Source organism: Tupaia chinensis, unplaced genomic scaffold (genome assembly GCF_000334495.1).
Source record: "Tupaia chinensis unplaced genomic scaffold, TupChi_1.0 Scaffold000350_1, whole genome shotgun sequence".
NCBI classification, from domain to species: domain Eukaryota; kingdom Metazoa; phylum Chordata; class Mammalia; order Scandentia; family Tupaiidae; genus Tupaia; species Tupaia belangeri.
Window position 1 is genome coordinate 9,477,190 of NW_006159844.1, and position 9,252 is coordinate 9,486,441.

Here is a 9,252-nt window from a genome sequence, read left to right on the forward strand (position 1 = left end):
CCTATAGCAAGAAAAAAGCCTCTCAAAAAAAAAAAAAGTAAATAAAATTTTGAATGTGTCCAAAAAAGAAAAAGTCATCATTTTGAGGTTAGTTTGTTTTTTAAAGAATTATTTTATTTAACTTTATTTATATATTATTATTAATTTCCAGTTTGATCAGACAGAGAGAGAGAGCAGGTAAGCCACCATGTCCAGGACTTGAATTGTGGTTGGCCATGTGGGAGTCCAGCGCCTTTAACCACCACACCACCTGCCGGCCCCTCTGAGGTTAATTTGTATTAATACCTCCTACTTTGTTCCCCTCATAACTCTAATGTAAATCTAAAGCACCATTTTGTAAAGAGAAAATAAATAAACTAGATTCATGGCTACATGACTGGGGATAAGGGAAGAGTAGTTTATCCTGACTAGACAAATGACATTTGCACCAGGTGTTCTGGGCTCAGGGACAGATGGTGGCACAGCGGTAAATGCAACATTGTGTAAGGCAATCTCACATTGGAAGGCTCCCAGTTTAAATCCAGAGACCCCCTTTAATATGCCAGGTGGGTTTGTGCCCATGACCTGGAGCTGGCTAAGGCTGGGGGTGGATCATGGCATCAAGACTGTGCTGGGGGGTGTTGTCTCTCTGTATGTCTCTTTCACTGATGGAAGGAATGCATTGTTTTTAAAGAATTATTGTATTCATTGTCATTATTTTATTTTATTATTATTTTTTAAATTTTTATTGAAGTTGACCACAGAAGGAGAGAGAGAGAAGGAAAGTGAGAAATCAAGCTGCCAGGTCTGGAACCCAAACCACAGTTAGCCACATGGGAGTCCAGCCACCATAACCACCATGCCACCTGCCAGCCTCGGAAGAAATACATTTTTAAAAAAGAATTCTTATTTTTTTTAAAGAATTATTTCATTTAACTTTATTTATTTACTTATTTTAATTTGACCAGAAAGACACGGGGTGGGGGGCGGGGAGTGAGAAAGCAAGCTGTCAGGTCCAGGACTCGAACTATGGTCATCCATGTGGGAGTCCAGCACTCTTAACCACCATGGCACTTGCCAGCCCCAGAAAGAAATTCTTCTTGGGATCAGCAGGTGGTAGTTAGGGCGCTGGCCACTCTCATACAGCTGACCACAGTTCAAGTCCCAGACCTGGTGGCTTGCTTTCTCACTCCCCGCCCCCCACCCCGTGTCTTTCTGGTCAAATTAAAAATAAATGAATGCATAAATAAAGTTAAATAATTCTTTTTTTTTTCTTTTCTTTTTTTTTATTTTTGGAGAGGTTTTTGCTATAGGGCGCGTGCACTCGCCAGACAGACTGAGAGAGACATAGAGACAGAAAGCGAGAAATCACCCCCCCCAGGGGGATGGTCACGCCGCAATCCCTTCTCCATTCTCCTCTCGGGATCTTGGGCAGGCACGCACACGCGCCCGGCATGAGTTTTAAGCCACCGGGTCCGGGACGCGAACCGCGGTTGACTACATGGGAGTCCAGCGACATAGCCATTACGCTAACTGCTGGTTCCCCTGGTTAAATAATTCTTTAAATAAAAAAGAATTGTTCTTGCCAACCATATATGCATGTGTGCCCAAAGTTCCAACAAGATGGAGAAATGGAGAAGAGATTGCAACGTGACCACACCCCATTAAAGGCTATGTTTTTGAGGCCAGCAGATGGTGTAATGGTTATGTTGCTGAACTCCCACATTGTTGAAAGTGGTTTGAGTTCTGGATCCAGCAGCCTGAAACTCACACCAAGCACAAGTGCATGTATGTCCAAAATCCCTAGAAGAGAATGGAGAAGAAGAGATTGAAGCATGGTGATTTCTTGCTTTCTGTCTCTCTATCTCTCCAGTGAGTAGACATGCCTTACAGCAAAAACAAAACAAAAAACTTTCTCAAAAGTATGTTCTCCCTCTGTCTTGTCTCTTTCTGGTGAGTGCTGTTACTTCTGGTAGAATTTTTTTTTTTTTTGAAAGGTTTTTGCTAGGGACCAGCGGGTGGCATGGTGGTTAAGGCGCTGGACACTCCCACATGGCCAACCAGGGTTCAAGTCCTGAACCTGGTGGCTTGCTTTCTCACGTCCTCTCTCTCTCACTCTCACCCTCTGTCTCTCTCTGGTCAAATTAAAAAATCAACGAATGAATAAATAAAAAATAAAATAAATAATAATTTTTTTAAAAAAAGGTTTTTGCTATAGGGCACGTGTGCTCGCCCAAAAGACACAGAGAGACAGAGACAGAGAGACAGAAAGCAAGAAATCACCCGGGGGAGGGGGGGATGGCCATGCCGCAATCCGTTCTCCTCCATTCTCCTCTCGTGATCTTGGGCACGCACACACATGCGCCTGGCATGAGTTTAAGTGACTGGGTCCGGGACTTGAACCGCGGTTGCCTACATGGGAGTCCAGTGACATAACCATTATGCCAACTGCTGGTCCCCCTTCTGGGAGAATTTTTTGAAAAATTTTAAATAAGGACCTAGCAGGTGGTGTGGAAATTAAGGTGGCTGGATCCCACATGGCTGACTGCACCCTTTGAGTCTTGCTCCTGGTAGTTTGAAAAACACACTGGTGCATGTGTGTACATGCCCAAAATCCTGAGAGGAAAATGGGGGAGTGTAGTGTGGCCTTCTCTCCTGAGGAATGATCTCTCTCACTCTATCTAGCAAGTATATGTGCCCTATAGCAAAGTAAAAGAAATAAAAATATGACAAAGTCTGAATTTTTCTACTATTCTTATTACAACAACATAAAACGTAGTTGAGGATTGGGGAATAACATTATTTGATAATCATCCTAAGACCCCACTTAAAAAGAAAAAGAAATTTTTTAAAATAAAAAACAAGGCAAGCCCATGGTATGGTTTAGATTAAGGCAGCTGGGTCTCACATAACTTACCATATAGTTTAAATCCCAGACCTGGTGGCTTGAAAAACACAATGAGCAGAGACCAGCAAATGTAATGGTTAGGTCACTGAACTCCCACGTAGTGGACCACGATTCGAGTACTGGAGCCAGTGGCTTAAAACTCACACTGGGTGCATGTGCGGCGTGTGTGCTCAAAATCCCTAGAGGACAATGCCAGAGAAGGAATTGTGGCATGGTCATCCCTCCTGGCGGGGGGTGATTTTTCACTTTCTGTCTTTCTATCTCTCTTTGTCTCTCCAGCAAGCAAGTGTACTCTATAGCAAAAATCTGTTAAAAAATAAAAAGAGAAGAGAAAAACACACTAGGCATATGTACATGTATGTCCAATATCTTGAAAGGAGGAAGAAATGGAGGAGAAGGATTATGGCATGACTGTTCCCCATGGTGGGGGGAGGGTGTTTTCTCACTTTCTCTCTCTGTCTCTTCCTCAAGTGTGCACATCCTCTGAAAAAAATGTTTTAAATTAAAAAAAATTAAAAATACATTAGGGCCTGGGCCAGCAGTTAGCGTAATGGCTATGTCACTAGACTCCCATGTAGTTGACCGCGGTTCGAGTCCCAGACCCGGTCACTTAAACTCATGCTGGACACATGTGCATGCATGGCCAAGATCCTGGGAAGAGAACAGAGGAGAAGGGATTGTGGCATGACCATCCTTTCTAGGGGGTGATTTATCATTTTCACTCTCACTGTCTCTGTCTCTCTCTCCAGTGAGTGCAGACTCTTGAGATAAAAACTTCAAAAACAATGTTTGAATTAAAACACACACACACATATATACACACACACACACACACACACACACATATATACACACACACACACACACACGCCACTGGCCGGCCCCGCCCACAGTGTATTTTCTAAGTTGCTAGGTCCAAGACTTTAACTGTGCATTGGACCATGTGGGATCCAGCCACCCCAACAACCATGCCACCTGGCTAGCTCTTAGTTTTTCTTTTTTCAATATTTTTTCCTTTATTCATAATAGAGCATGAGCATGTGCACATGAGCTTGAGAGAGGGAGAGAAAGGATTACCTTCCACAGTCACACCATAATCTCCTTCTCCTGTCCTCCAGCCCGTTGGATCTTGGGGACTTATGTGTGTGCTAATGTGTTTCAAGCAAACTCAGTGGGAATTCAAACTACCGTTGTCAAGTGCGAGTCAGCCTCCCTTGTGGAGCATGTTGCTGCTGCACCATGGAGCCAGCTCATATTTATTTAATTTTTTTTTTTTGGAGAGGTTTTTCACTATAGGGCGCGTGCGCTCACCAGACAGACAGAGAGAGACAGAAAGACAGAAAGCAAGAAATCACCCCCCAGGGGGGATGGTCACGCCGCAATCCCTTCTCCTCCATTCTCCTCTTGGGATCTTGGGCACGCACGCACACGCGCCCAGCGTGAGTTTTAAGCCACCGGGTCCGGGACGTGAACCGCGGTCGACTACGTGGGAGTCCAGCGACATAGCCATTACGCTAACTGCTGGCTCCCGGAGCCAGCTCATATTTTGAGTATTATAATGACCAGTTTATTTTCTCTGTTCTCTGTATCCATGCATTGTTGTATTTATTGACCACAAGTTTAAAATTAGGACTTCTACCTTTGGGTATAATAACTTACTTGTGGGCATTTATTCTAAATAAATAAGAAAAATAACTGATTTTGAAGAATGGCAAAAACCACCATATACGAACTTCAATCTTTTTTAAAATGAATTATTTTATTTAACTTTATTAATCTATTTATTTTAATTTGACCAGAGAACAACAGAGTAAGAGAGAGAGAGAGAGAGATAAAGTGAGAAAGTAAGCCACCAAGTCCGGGACTCCAATCACTGTCGGCCATGTGGGAGTCCAGCACCCTTAACCACCACGCCATCTGCCGACCCCAGACCTCAATCTTTAGTCTGGATGTTTATATGTTTTCCAGGCCTTCCCATGGGGGTAACCAAAAAAGATCCTTCTGGATTTCTGGTTTTGGGAGAAAGGAGGGCAGTTAGGTTCCAGGTGACTCTAGCATCTTCTAATTACCTGCCTGTCTTTGAGACAGCCACTGAGAGACTGAGAGAATTGAAAGGACTGGGGCCTGTTGGGGAAGCTTTTCCACTTTATTGAGTCCCTTTAAATATATCTTCTTATTTCTGAAGCATCAGTTTCTTCTGTCCTGGACTGGTGTTTGTATCGTTGGTTATTTATATAATATAACAATTATTTGCATTATGTAAGTGTGCTCCCTGGTCCCTGGGCACCCTGTTGATTTAAGTGATACCGTCAGAAGAAGAGACACATGCTCTGTCCCCCAACTGCCAAGAAACACAAGCTTGGAGCCAGGCTCATGTTTGAAGAAAGTAGGGGCTGGCGTCCAGTAAGCCAGGGAGCACAGATGAACGACTCACTGTGGGCAGTCTGCAGGAGAGAGGAAAGCTCAGCAGGGCCTGCTAGCTCTGGGCCCACCTCGGGTCCTTGAGGCTGCTGGGCAAGCCACACAATGGGATGTACAGAAGCCCACAGCCGGCCTAGCTTCAGTGACGCAGGCAGTAGTATACTGATCTCCGGTGGTGGAAGCCTCATGAGGGGCCATGGGTTCAGATCCCAAGTCAGCCTGAAATATGCTGGACACACACACACCGAAGACCTTGTCTGGTTGGAGGGCTGGGGCAGGGGATTGTGGTGTGATGCGACCCAGTTGGGGTGCTTCTCTGTCTGTCTTGCTCTTGCTCATGCGCTCTGTCATGAAAGAAATCACTTTCTCCCCCACCCCTGAAGACGTGTGCACTCACCAAAAACAGACAGAGAAACAGAGGAAGAAAGAACCTTCCCCAATGGAGTGGGTTGCGCTACAATCCCTTCTCCGTTTCTCTGTTCCGTCCAGATTTCAGGCATGCATGCACACATGCCCTGCTGCTAGGGCCAGTATTTGAACCACATATTAGTCTTGTGGGACACAGCTCCCTTAACCACCAGGCTATGGGACTGACCTAAAATAAACTTTAAAGAAGAAAAGTCACATACCTGTCTATGGAGTCCACTGAACCATGGTAATGAGCCAGGCCCGAATGTTCTAAGCCAAAAGCTGGCACCAGACCATTGTTCACCCATCAGACGAGCTCTTTTGGATCCATCTTTTGAAGATATCAGGGGATCCCAACTTGGCTATTGTTTTTGAACAGAATTGTTAACTTGGGTAACAGGAAAAGTAATTGAGACCCTTATCCGGAGGTCTCCTGTTGCTGCCTTTACTATTTAAGTCAGGATATCCTGTTCTAAGTCCACACGAGGGGCTGAGCCTTTCCAACATGCTGAAGAACCAGGAGGAGGAAGTTGCCCTGACAGGTCTCTCTCTCTCTGGTCGCCTGACTAGCTTTAGGACACAACATCCCCCAAATCTGTTGGATTTCAGATAACGAAATTTAGAATTTTTTTTCCTCAAAGGACAACTTTTTTATCACCTTGTTATATATACTATTCTGAAAAATGAATGTAACAACAATAGACAATAAACTAACTCGATAGTTCAGGAAAATAGTGAGTCTGGAAAACCCTTTTTTCCTGTAGAGAATTGTGTGTGTTCTAGTTCTTATGTTATAAGGGTCATATTTCTGTTCTGCAACATTTTTTCTCTCTTGTTTTTGACTTGGTAGTGCTTAATTTTATTAATTTATTAACATACACACACACACACACACACATATATATATGTGTGTATACACATATACATATACACACACTCCCAGGGGGATTAGCCAAGCTGAAGTCCCTTCTCCTCCACTCTCCTCTGGGATTTTGGGTGAACATACACCCAGCGTGAGTTTCAAGCCACAGGGTCTAGGACTAGAATCATGGTAAGCCATGTGGGAGTCCAGTGATATAACCACTACGCCATCTGCTTGCCTCCCACTATTTATTTTTTTTAAGAATTATTTAATTTTATTTATTATTATGTAATTTGTTATAGGCGATATGTGCTCCCCAGAAAGAGAGAGGGAAAGAAAATGAGAAAGCAAGCCTCCAGGTTCGGGACTCAAACTGTGGCTGACCATGTGGGAGTCCAGTGCCTTCACCACTACACCACCTGTCGGCCCCAGTACACACTATTCTTTGCACAGCAGTTAAGTGTGGTTCATAACGAGCCTGATCCCACATGAGCCATTGGGATTTGAATCCTGGTCCCTCACAGCTTGAAAAGCATGTTGGTATGTTCTTACATGCCCCAAATCTCAACAGGATGGAGAAATGAAATAAAAAGGATTGCAGTGTGATCACACTTTCCCGAGCATCTCTGCTCTCTCTCTAGCACATGCCCTCTGGCAATTAAAAAAAATTATAAGAATTCCTGGACTAGCTCCATAACGTAGCGATTGGACAAAGTGGATCCCAGATGGCTGGCCATGCATTTCAAATCCCAGCCCCAAGCACATAGGCCCTCTGACAATTAAATAAGTAAATAAATAAACAAGCCTAAAAAACAAAAGTGCCAAATTTTGGAGTGGTGTATTCTGAACCCCTTCACTACTTTCTGGCTTTCACTTATTATTCTAGTTCAACCTTTCTGCTTAAGAATATCCCCAGATTTAAGACTCTCAGAGAAACAACAACTTCAAAGCCTGAACTCTTCCCAGGGCTAAAAGAGGAAACATTTCTGCTAGTGTGATCTATTTACAAGCATCATAGGGTCTCACTCTGTTTGGGAAGGTGACAGTATTTTGAATCATAAACAAATGTGAAAGTTGGGGCCTACAGGTGGCAAGGTTAAGGCTCTGGACTCCCACATGGCTAGATGCTGTCTGAATCTTGGACATAGCGGCTTGAAAATCATGCCAGATGTGTATACTCATGCCCAAAATTCCAGGAGAATGGAGAGAAGGGATTGTGGCATGGGCATGCCCCCCCCTGGGGGGGGGACTGGCCCTTGCCCCCCCCCTGGGGGGGGATGATTTCTCACTTTTCCTCTCTTGTCTCTCTCTGTCCCTCTCCGGTGAGTGCACACACTGTATGGCAAAAAAATACTTTTAAAAAATGTGGCATATATGTACCATGGAAAACAAACTGAAATAATAATAATGATAAAAATGAAGAAGATGATAATATCGGCCATTATTGAGTATTAGCTGGAGCAGACACTACACAACTTGTTTTCATATGTGTGCTGGATAATTTTTTTTTTTTTTGAGAGGTTTTTGCTATAGGGCACGTGCACTCGCGAGAAAGACAAGAGACAGAGAGACAGAAAGTGAGAAATCACCCCCCATGGGGGATGGCCAGGCCACAATCCCTTCTCCTCCATTCTCCCCTTGGGATCTTGGGCATGCACGCACATGCGCCCAGCTTGAGTTAAACCATCGGGTCCAGGATCGAACCGTGGTGGACTACATGGGAGTCCAGCGACATAGCCATTACGTCAACTGCTGGTCTCAATTTTTTAAGATGTTAACTTTTTCCCTCTCTTTTTCCTCTTTCCTTTCTCTTATTCTAATCAGGCAGCTAGTTTGCTTTCTCAGAACTAGTAATTATCAAGGCAGAAAATAAAATGACCTATAAGTTTCTCTGGCTTTTGCTTACCTTAAGTCTTTCAGAGAACTTGGAGAATGTGAAAGGGAGTAGCAGATTTAGTAAAGGTTCTCAAACTTTTGCATTTCAGAACCTTTTTTTGGAGCGGTTTTTGCTATAGGGTGCATGCGCTCGCCAGGAAGACAGAGACAGAGAGACAGAAAGTGAAAAATCCCCCTCCAGGAGGGTTGGCCACGCCGCAATCCCTTCTCCTCCATTCTCCTCTCAGGATCTTGAGCACGCACACACACGCACCCGACTTGAGTTTAAGCCACCGGGTCCGAGACTTGAACCACAGTTGACTACATGGGAGTCCAGCGACATAGCCATTACGCTAACTGCTGGTCCCACCTCAGAACCTTTTTATACTGTTATTAAAGACCCCAAAGCACTGTAGTTTAAATGGATTATATCTACCAGTATTTACCAGGTTAGAAATTTAAAGTAGGGCCAGTCCCATAATACAGTGGTTACACTCAGGGTATCAGAAGCTGTGTCTCACATGGCCAGCTGCATGTGAATCCCAGCCCTGATGCTTGGAAAAACATTCTGGGCACATGTGCATGTGTGTCCAGAATCCTGATGGGATAGGGAAATGAAGAGAAAAGGATTATAGTGTGACCACATCTCATGGGCACAAGGGCATTCTCTCTGTCTGTCTCTTTTATTTACTTATTTTATTTATTTATTTATTTATTTTAATTCAATTAGAGAGAGACACAGAGAGAGAGAGAAGGGAAGTGAGAAAGCAAGCCACGAGGTCTGGGACTTGAACTGCAG